The sequence below is a fragment of the Vicia villosa genome, linkage group LG2 (genome assembly GCF_029867415.1).
Source record: "Vicia villosa cultivar HV-30 ecotype Madison, WI linkage group LG2, Vvil1.0, whole genome shotgun sequence".
Lineage (NCBI taxonomy): Eukaryota > Viridiplantae > Streptophyta > Magnoliopsida > Fabales > Fabaceae > Vicia > Vicia villosa.
In genome coordinates, this window is record NC_081181.1 from 118,101,567 (window position 1) to 118,113,212 (window position 11,646).

The window sequence follows — 11,646 nt, forward strand, 5'->3', positions numbered from 1 at the left end:
AAATTGAAATAAAGGAAATCTGCCTAGAAATAGGGGTGTGTTAGTAAAAGCAATGAATTGAAGTTAGTTGAAAGCAGCGCTTGGGCCCAAATACAGGGGGTGGAAATAGCAACGAATTTGTGCAGGCCCAGTGCTTTGTCTTATTCAGATTTTTATGTGTCAAAAATGGTGGTGATGGGCCTATGGGGGGTATGCCCAGCAATTCGATACAGGCCCAGGAATTATTGATCCAATTGTTATTCAGATTCAAACCTTATGTCAATTAATATCCAGTTCAAGTCATTAATCCATATAGTAACTTGATATCAATTCCCATTAATTACTCAGATTATAGGTTAATTAACAAATTAAATTAAAAAGAAAAAGGTAAAAAATTAGAAAGGGATTAGGTCAAAACGTACGTGTGACCTTTGAGCTTTCCCTTCAGACCTTCTCTCCCCCCTCTTTCACGAGCGGCGGCCGGAATCTCCAACCTCAACGGCGCCGATTTGAGCTTCCCTTCCGATTGAAGCTTCATTCCGTCGTCGTGAACCAAGTAAACAAGACAACACTCATCTCCCTGCTTCAAACTCTCTTCGTGCGCGACGGCAGCAACTTTTACCTCAACTCAAATTCTCCGTCTCTCTCGATCGCTCTCTCTCCGATTCTTTTCGTTCTTCTGTTACTGCTCTCAATCGGCCTCTCTGCCGATTTCGTCTCAGACTCGTGTTCATCTTTTAATCCACCTCTCCAATTTCACGTTCTTCTCTTCCTCTTCATGCGGTTGCGTTTTATGTTGTGATGATGATGTTTTTCTTGCAGATTGTTGGAGACCGAAGAAACTCCGTTCTTTCGCAAAATTGAAGGGCGAATGGAGAGTTCTTGAGGATTGACAGATATGGCTATGACGTGAAGAGATTATGGTGAATTGAAGATCAATGTGTGGCGAAGACTGTGATGAAGATTGAGAGGGATTGAAGATTGTTCTGTGATGTGAAGATTGATGGATGAAAATGATGAGATTGAAGAATGGCAATGATGCTGAATGAAGGTTGGGATTGGTGTGTCGCGATGAAGATTGAAGGGATCGAAGGTCAAATCAGAGGGAAGATTAAAGAAGATGAAGACCCGGAAAGTTTGTTAGTTATCATTTTTCTCTTTTCTGTTATCGATTTTTCTTCTGCTCTGAAATTCTGTTCTCCTTATTGTTCTACAGATCTTTGAAGATGAAGTAATGGTGGTTCATAGATTATGGAGATAGGAGGATGAAGAGTGTTGAAGAGTGTTGGAGAGTGTTGAAGATTATTGAGGTTTTTTCCATTTTTTTTCAGAATTGTGATTGAAGAATTGGATCGAGAGAGAGAGATCAAAAGAGAAGGCTTCAAGAGTTTGTTACAATTCAGTTATCTGTTAGTTATTTCTGTTTTCTGTTACATCTGATGCGGTTCCAAAAGGCCCTTCTTCTGTGAACCGGTTTTTGAAGTGCAAGCAGTTTTTTCTTTGATGTGCAGGCTTACGGTTCGGTTCAACATCGAACCGGTTTTTTGTCTTGGTTTGAATACAGGGCTGAATCTGGTTTGTAGCTCGGTTCTCTTTTGATTGTTGCCAGCAGTGGTTTTATTGATGTATGCTTTTTGAACTGGTTTTGATGTGCTGCCGATTTCGTGGAAAACTATTGCGGATCCTTTGTAGCAGCAGCATTTTGAAGTGCAAAGTTTTTCTGATTTTCAATTATTAGAAATGATCATTCTAATCTTCGGTGTAATATTTATTTCCTGTATTTTTGTGTTGTAAAACTTGTATAAGCAACGCGAAGATTGTTGATAGGATACGAAGTCAAGGATATTTTTGTGTAAATAACTTTGTTTGCACTTGTAACTTGAATAAGAACTTGGACATGTTTGATTGTAATTTGGATTTTTGTACCTTCAAATAGAATGGACATTGAAATTTGAACTTGTATTTGAATCTTGAACCGAATGTTCCTATACCTTGGTTTTGAATGAATGCTATTTAAATCAACACTTGCATGACTATTTTTGGTGAATTAACTCCCATCCACTCATAAACTTCAATGGCTCCTAATTTGGTTCGAGTCATCAATCTAACTCAAATCCATTCAGATAGATTATAAATGATGATGTCTTGAACACAATGGATCCATTTCATTTCCATGAGAAATTTAATAAAGATCAACCATATCATGTTTGAATAACCTTAATCCAATTGATGCGATACAAAAGAAATCTTTCCAATGTTGCACGCACCAAATCTTTGACATCATGAACAAACCTAAGCTTTTGAATAATTTGCGCTCGGGGCATAAAGTAATCACCGGTGAATCTGAATCTTCTATTTAGTGAAAGTCGATCTTTAATTCTCGAACCATGGGTGACTTGCACTTCAAGCTACCAAACAATTGGAAAGAGCAATGATACCTGAATTCTCAGGTCATATATCATGCCTTGACAAGATGTCTTCCTCAATACATGAATTTAACATGATGCCTTGGGGAACCCTTTGATGAAGATAAAGACCCAATTTCACACCTCACTGTTTGTAGAATCAGAAATACCACATCTTATTAGTTGTGTACGCATCAATCTCATTACGAAACCTTACGCTTCCAAATCCTTGATCCCATGCCCCTTTTTTATGTTTTATTTGATGAATGAATGAAAGGTCATGTTAATGGCCTAATGGAGGTATGCAGGTGAATGCAAAGCTTAAGCCAGTTAGAAATAAATATGTGGGCAAATTTTGGGGTGCAACAGACGGTAATAAAGAAACTTCAAATGGTTGTTTCCTCATCAAACTTCTCATCAGCACTTGGAGATGAGATACCATTTGACGGTAATAAAGAAACTTCAACATCTTCCCTTTTGACTTGGCATCTTTGAAAGATTGTCATATGGGCCCGCGCTCTTTTGAGGGGCTAATGACTTTGTTTGAAGGCGGACGAACTGTTTTCGGGGTGAAAACTGCCATTCGTCGACTGGTGCCTGGGGAATCAACAAACTGTTTTCCTAAGAGGAAAACTACCATTCATCGACTCTGTGGGGAACTAAGCATCCCAGAAACAGACAAACCGTTTGAAGAAACTGCCGTTTGTCGATCTCTTGAGTATTTAACAGACAAACTGTCTTTCCTTGGGGAACGACTACCATTTGTTGACTCCGCTGGGGATCATGAACTATCTTCCGGACGAAGACTACCATTCACTGATTCTGCTGGGGGGAATCATTTGTCAATCTTGCTGGGAGATTCTGAATTACTTTCAAAAAGGGGCATTTCCGGATCTTGCTGGGAAAATACCAAATTTGTAGGGAATTCCAAAATGCGAAGCAGACTGTCTTATCTGAAGAAGACTGTCGAGTGTCGCTCTACAGGAGAATCTCGGCTGAGGATTTCCAAAAGTGAACAAACTATCTCTTTGAGGGAGACTACCATCTATTGACTTGCTTGGGGAGATCCTTGTGTATGAACTGTTGTCTCGAAGGAAAAAGTTTCTCCGGAACTTGCAGGGGAAACTCGAGTTCATGCCTCAATGACTTAGGCATTCACGGGATCAAAGCCTAATTCGACTATGCAATTATGATGTGATGTATGCATGAATATTATGACAATGATAAAATGTAAAGTGAATGTGAATGGAATTGTCGCGGATGTAAAATCCTAAGATACGACTTGAATTCTTGTTGATCAGAAGATGTCCTCTTCTTGTAGTTCGAACTCTGTTGGGAATACCTGGTTATCAGTTGTCCGCTGTCTGAAATGAGTAATATGAATTGAAGTAAAGATCCGTCATCGGGAGATGTTCGCAAAGCGACCTCATGGGGAAAACTTGATTCCCGGAATCTCAACCGTTCTCGGAGCAACTGTCTGCATTCTTCCTATTGTTTGTAAACCTTAGAAATAAATTTCACCTTTATTTTTGCAAGTAAATTCATTTTTATTTTATGAAAACATTTGTTTCAAGAAATTGACTGTTTAAACTTAAAATGCATTCCAAGAAACTGAATAAGACTAGATTGCAAAGGAAAAACACAAGGCTCAAATTATTATATATGGAATGGTAATCAGCCAAATGCTTGATTCCATGGAGTATTTACAAAAGTTGGAAATTGGTAATTTTCGGGAAAAGGGCTACGATGAAACGTGACGACCGTTATCTTTCCCTTCCACTCCAAGTCGCGCTGTATTCGTGCTTCGTAGAAGATGACCTACTGCTGATGAACACTCCGCTATGGATTTTGAATGATCAAGTTTGTCCTGAACACAGTTACTTGCCATATATCCCTAACTTTTGCGTAAACTACCCCTTTCGGGTTTTAAGTCTACCGGGATTGAAATTTTTTTTTTTTATGTCTCTAACTTTTGCCTGAATCGCCCTTTCGGGTTTTCGATTCACCGAGACGCTCTTTTTTGCCTAAGCCGCTCTTTGCGAGTTTTCAACTTAGCGAGCTGTTCTTTTAATTATTTAGGCGAAGTATTTCTTGACTGCGTCGACGTTCACAGGACGGGTGAATTCTTCTCCATCCATAGTCGTGAGTATTAAGGCTCCTCCTGAGAAAGCTCTCTTGACCACGTAGGGGCCGTCATAATTGGGAGTCCATTTCCCTCTCGAATCTGTGAGAAAAGATTGAATCTTTTTGAGTACAAGGTCGCCTTCTTTGATTGTGCGAGGTCGAACCTTTTTGTCGAAAGCTTTCTTCATTCTTTGTTGATATAGCTGACCGTGGCATAAAGCTGTCATGCGCTTTTCTTCGATTAAGTTCAATTCATCGAATTTGCTTTGACACCACTCGGCTTCTGTTAATTTTGCTTCCATCAAGACTCTCATTGATGGAATCTCAACCTCTATTGGTAGGACTGCCTCCATGCCATATACAAGGGAGAAAGGAGTTGCTCCAGTCGAAGTACGTACTGATGTACGGTAACCATGAAGAGCATACGGGAGCATTTCATGCCAATCCTTGTAAGTGATGACCATCTTCTGAATGATTTTCTTGATGTTTTTGTTAGCTGCTTCTACAGCTCCATTCATCTTTGGCCTGTAAGGAGATGAGTTGTGATGTTCAATCTTGAATTCTTCACAAAGCTCCTTCATCATTTTGTTATTCAGATTTGACCCATTGTCAGTGATTATCTTGCTAGGAACGCCGTAGCGACAGATGATGTGATTCTTGATAAACCTGACGACAACCTGTCTTGTAATGTTTGCATATGAAGCTGCTTCAACCCATTTGGTGAAATAGTCTATGGCTACCAAGATGAAGCGATGTCCGTTGGACGCTTTTGGTTCGATCATTCCAATCATGTCGATTCCCCACATGGAGAAAGGCCAAGGGGAAGAGAGTATGTTGAGAAGAGATGGTGGCACATGAATTCTATCGGCGTAGATCTGGCATTTGTGACACCTCTTTGCGTACTGGTAGCAATCTGACTCCATTGTCAGCCAATAATATCCAGCTCTCAGTATTTTCCTTGTCATGGTATGTCCATTGGTGTGAGTACCAAAGGAACCTTCATGTATTTCTCTCATGAGTATTTCTGCTTCTTTTCTGTCAACGCATCTGAGCAGAACCATGTCGAAGTTTCTCTTATACAGAACATCTTCATTCAAGAAGAATCTACAAGCTAACTTTCTCAAAGTCTTTCTATCTTTCTTTGATGCCCCAAGAGGGTACTCTTGTTTTTGAAGAAAGTTCTTGATGTCGTGATACCAAGGTTTGTCGTCGATGATTGCTTCTACTGTGAAAACATGAGCGGGCCTATCCAGGCGCATAACATCGATCCGACGAATGTCATTCCAATGATTTATCCTAATCATGGGAGAGAGTGTGGCTAATGCATCAGCCAAGTTGTTTTCTTCACGAGGAATGTGATGAAACTCTACCATGTCGAAGAATGGTAATAATCTTCTCGCGTAGTCTTTGTAAGGAATTAGCCCTGGTTGGCGTGTTTCCCATTCTCCTTTGATTTGATTGATGACCAAAGCAGAATCTCCGTATACATCCAAGTGTTTGATTCTTAGATCCATGGCTTCTTCGAGACCCATGATGCAAGCTTCATATTCGGCCTCATTGTTTGTGCATTTGAAAGTTAATCTGGCAGTAAATGGAATATGGGTACCTCGAGGGGTAACAATGATTGCCCCAATTCCTCGTCCATAAGCATTGACAGCTCCGTCAAAGATTAAGCCCCACTGGGATCCTATCTCAGGTCCTTCGTCTGGTAGTGGCTCGTCGCAATCTTTCATCTTGAGGTACATGACGTCCTCGTCCGGAAAGTCAAAACTGGTTGATTCATGACCATTGAGTGGGTGGTGAGCCAGGTGCTCAGCTAGGATACTTCCTTTCATGGCTTTCTGAGCGTGATACTCAATGTCATATTCTGATAACAACATCTGCCAACGGGCAATTCTCCCAGTTAAGGCAGGCTTCTCAAAGATGTACTTGATTGGATCCATATGAGAGATCAAACAAGTAGTATGTCGAATCATGTACTGGCGGAGACGCTTGGCATCCCAGGCCAAAGCACAACACGTCTTCTCGAGCATGGAGTAGCGGGATTCACAGTCAGTGAATTTCTTGCTTAGGTAGTAAATGGCATGCTCTTTTCTTCTCGTCTCGTCTTGCTGTCCAAGGACACAACCCATGGAATCTTCTAAGACGGTTAAGTACATTATCAAAGGTCTTCCTTCCACTGGAGGAGACAAAATGGGTGGTTCGAGCAGATATTCTTTAATGCTGTCGAACGCTTTCTGACAATCGTCTGTCCAGACGCAACTTTGATTTTTCCGTAGAAGTTTGAAAATAGGAGCACAAGTTGCAGTCATGAGATATATGAATCTCGAGATGTAATTCAGACATCCAAGAAATCCTCTAACTTGTTTCTCGGTTCTGGGCGAAGGCATTTCTTGAATTGCCTTGACTTTGTCTGGATCTAATTCAATTCCTCGTTTGCTGACAATGAAACCAAGGAGTTTTCCTGAATAGACACCAAAGGTGCACTTGTTGGGGTTCAGGCGAAGCTGAAACTTCCGTAAGCGTTGAAATAAATTTGTCAGATTCTGTATGTGATCTTCTTCATTTTTTGATTTGGCAATCATGTCGTCCACATAGACTTCCACTTCCTTATGCATCATGTCGTGGAAAAGCGTAGTCATGGCTCTTTGATAAGTTGCCCCTGCGTTCTTTAGTCCAAAAGGCATAACTCGATAGCAGAACGTGCCCCAGGGGGTGATGAAAGTTGTTTTTTCCATGTCTTCAGGTGCCATTTTGATTTGGTTGTATCCTGAAAATCCGTCCATGAATGAGAAAACTTTGGATTTTGCTGTACTGTCTACCAACATATCGATATGTGGTAAAGGAAAATCATCTTTAGGGCTAGCTTTGTTCAAATCTCTGTAGTCGACGCACATGCGGACTTTTCCGTCTTTCTTAGGAACGGGAACAATGTTAGCTAACCACTGAGGGTATTCTGAAGTGACGAGGAAACCTGCGTTGATCTGCTTTTGAACTTCCTCTTTGATTTTCATGGCCATCTCCGGATGAGTTCTTCTTAATTTTTGCTTGACCGGAGGGCATTCTGCTTTTAATGGCAAGTGATGCTCCACTATACTGGTATCCAACCCTGGCATATCTTGATAAGACCAAGCGAAGACATCTGAGAATTCTTTGAGCAGCTGTATCAAACTCTCTCTGATCTCTGAACTGAGCGAAGCTCCAATCTTAACCTCTTTTCTGTTTCCATCGGAACCAAGGTTAATGATCTCTAGAGGCTCATTGTATGGCTGAATGGCCTCTTCCTTTTGTTGAAGTAACCGTGAAATTTCCTTTGATATTTCTTCGTCTTCTTCTTCCTCTGCCTCGAATACAGGAAACCCAAAGCTTGGAGAAGTCATACGGTCGTACGTTTCAACGGGGTATTTTATGATTAATCTGCATATGTGTGATAAGTTTTATTTAGACAACGAGGGAAGACTCGGTGTATGCAGTTAATGGAATGTTTGATGTTTTTTAAGGGTGTTTTTTAGGATTACCAATTTCCGAAAAAAGAAAAGGGAAAACTAAACGAAGGAACAGAATGACATTTTTATTTATTAACAGTCATTTCTTGAAACAAAGACCCTATAAAACAAAACTCTATTGCTTTGGGCGAAGCAAAGAGGGACATTTTCCTAAGAAATAGTAAAATGCAAAGCCCTATGAAACATCTCTTCACCCTGGGCTATGGTGAGAGGACAAAATAACGGTGAAAGTTCCTACTTAGGAGTGCGAACAACAGTTGAAACTTCAACGGCTGTCCAGTAGTGGCGAACCCCATTGTGCACTAAGTAATCTGGAACCTTAGGCTTAAGCTGGCCTGTGGTAGGTCTTGATTTACCAACCACTGTCTTTGCAACACTCAGACGATCTTCTTCTACTTCAGCAGACTGAGCGGTGTGAGCATACCCATTTCCGAGTGGAGTATGTCGGTTTTTCTTTTGAGGAAACTTCCAATCTTCTGAATGGAGAGACTCGTTGTCGGAGACACTTTCGAGATCATCCTCTTCTGTATTTTGGTCTTGCTCTTCTCCCAAGATGGCATTGACTAGATATGTGAACTCTATATCCGTAGCCTCGGAAGGTGACTTGGGGATATAATCCTCAATGATGATTTCACCAGTAGATGATGATGAATAGCAAGGGTTATACATCTCTTTTGGCTGAGAGAGGTACTCATAATCAATGTTCCATCCAGTTGGAACAATATCTTCAAGAGAGATTCTTGAACTTTCAGGAGCGGAGTATTTCACCATATAGTCGAATTTTCCGCTTGGTTCTCCTAATGTATCCCAAGTCTCTTCGGGGATAGGAGGAACTTCTTCTGATGAACCATGACTTCTGGTGGTGAAGCTGTTAGTAACTTCATCCCTGCTTGGTTGAGTCTTACTTTCAGATCCTCTAGTTGGATAACAGCAAGGTGGATCAGACTCTGGTAGGGAGATGTATCCTGCTTTATTAAGATAGGATAACGATTCCTCTTCATCGGTGTTTTCCGTACCGATGGTATTGACTGTTTGTTGAACAGGTTGAAGAAAACCTCCACTGCAGAAAGTTTCTGGAATGGGGAGAACTACCTCAATCCCTGGGATAGCTTTTGATGATGTCGGAAAGAATCCAATTCCTGTTCTGTTCTTGTTGTTGGTAGGAATATTAATGTGCCCCCAACCACTGGTAGTACCATCCTTTACAACTTGGATCGCATCTTTGTATGAAGAGATAGACGCTGCTTTCTCCTTTCCTTTGTCCAAGGAAAGTGCTTGGAATTTAGTTCCAACAACTTCTTTTGGTTCTATGTCGGAGAATGATGACAGGTTGCTGACGATCAGAGCTCGTTCTCCACATACGGTTACCAATTTGTCATTTCTTATGAACTTCAGTTTCTGATGAAGTGTTGAAGTAATTGCCCCAGCCTCATGAATCCATGGGCGACCTAGCAAACAACTGTATTGTGCTGGAATGTCCATAACCTGGAAAGTGATTTTGAACGTCTGAGGTCCAATAGTTATGGGAAGATCTACTTCTCCGAAAACTGACTTTCTTGATCCATCAAATGCTTTGACGATGACATGACTTTTTCTTAGAGGGTAATCTTCGAAAGATAATCTTGATAATGTTGATTTAGGCATGACGTTGAGAGAGGATCCATTGTCTATTAGGACTCCTGTGAGTGTATTACCCATGTAGCCAACTGAGATGTGAAGTGGAAGATTGTGGTCCACTCCTTCTTCAGGAAGATCTTCGTCACAGAAACTTAGGTTAGTTCCGGCGGAGATGTTGGCAATGATGTTGTTGAATTGGCTTATTGTAACACTTGGTTCTACGAAAGCTTGTTCCAAAACTTTCTGTAGAGCTTCCCTATGAGCTTCAGAACTCAATAGCAGGGAAAGAACAGAAATCCTAGATGGAGTATGAAGTAATTGGTCTACAATGTTGTATTCACTCCTCTGGATTAACTTCAAGATCTCATCATTTTCTTTCGCTTGAACAACATTGGTCGGATGATTGTCTTGCCTATGTGGTACTCCCTCCGAAGGTTTCTCCACATTTTCTCTTGTTCTGTTGAAGACTCGTCCACTTCTGGTGACTCGACTAACATCAGCAATGTTGACAACAGATGGTAATGGTATTTCCTTACCATTTTCAATGAATGTAGCATTATACTTGTATGGTATAGCCTTGCTGGACTCATACGGTACAGGACCTGGTAAGTAGATGACTAGTGGTGCAACTGCTGTCTTCCTGCTATCATACTTAACTTGCATAGGTTCATCTTGATTAATTTGGGAAGATACGGTAAAGACTTCGTCATCTTCTCTGTTGGCAAGAACAGTAATGGTATTGTCATCCATCAGCTTTTGAATATCGTTGCGAACACGCAAACATCCTCGTGAATTTCTTCGACAGATTTCGCATCTACTGTAAGCGTGGAAATCTGTTCCAAAGTAGGCAAGTCCATTTAAAGTTTTGTGGAACCTGACTACCGATTCTTCAAGATCTTCAACTTTGTAGATTTTGTATTCTCCTGGACATCCTTGAACCATGTTGATGTCATGTTCAGTTCTGACTCAGATATGTTGAATCCATCCTAAGTCCATTTGTTCTTGTAATGCAGCTTGAACTACGGCACATCCTTGAGTATTCCTTGGACAAATTTCACATGTGAAGTAGTTGTGAGGTGGTACATGACCGAACCCAGCTTGTTTAGCGTGCATCTTGACAAGATTTTCCCCTATCTGACGAATGTCGTAGATTTGAATGACATTGGGGTGTTGATCTATCAGATTTACTGAAGCTTCTTTATGATGCGGCAAAGGATTTGCTTGGACGTTTGGATTAGTATCCTTGAAGGATAGCATTCCGCTTTTCACTAATCGTTGGACGTCAATCTTGAAAGGGAAACAGTTCTCAATATTGTGACCTGGTGCCCCCTGATGATAGGGACAAGATTGGTCAGCCTTATACCATGGTGAGGAACTGTTTGTAGGTATTGGAGGACTCCTTGTCTGAATGAGTCCTTTTGCCAGTAATGTTGGAAACAATTCTGCATACGGCATTGGTACGGGGTCAAAGGCAGGATACCTTGGAGCCCGATTGTTGTAATTTGGAGGTCGAACCTGCTGCTGAGGTTGCTGCGACCTTTGTTGAATTTGTTGTTGCGAAACCTGAGGTTGATAAGCTGGCGCTGAGTTAACAACCGGAGTTATTGTTGCAACTTGAGGTTGGAATTTCTTCTTGATTTTGTGCAAGACACTGCTGACATCTTGATCCTTTTTCTTCTGGAAAGAACTTCCATACTTCCTTGGACCAACAGAAGATTCTGGTTCTTTGTTCAAGCGTCCTTCTCGAACTGCTTCTTCTAAACGCACACCCATGTTTACCATCTCGGTAAAGTCACTTGGTGCACTTGCAACCATTCGTCCGTAGTAAAATGGACTTAAAGTTTTGAGATAGATTTTTGTCATTTCTTTCTCTTCAAGTGGTGGACAAATTTGAGCAGCAACTTCACGCCATCTCTGAGCGTATTCCTTGAAGCTTTCTCTATCCTTTTGAGTCATGGCCCGGAGTTGATCTCTGTCGGGAGCCATATCCAGATTGTACTTATACTGTTTGACGA

General features: G+C 41.1%; 1 long non-coding RNA gene across 2 annotated transcripts; it reads left to right on the top strand.

Annotated features, from left to right (window-relative positions):
- Positions 1 to 365: 365 nt before the first annotated feature.
- LOC131646683 (uncharacterized) lies at positions 366 to 1,890 on the top strand. 2 transcript variants are annotated; one of them, XR_009297584.1, is made up of 2 exons: positions 366 to 1,118; positions 1,196 to 1,890. It is a non-coding gene; the product is annotated as an uncharacterized LOC131646683 (long non-coding RNA). The 2 variants fall into 2 exon arrangements; XR_009297585.1 differs by having other exon boundaries at positions 366 to 1,114.
- The last annotated feature ends 9,756 nt before the right edge of the window (positions 1,891 to 11,646 follow it).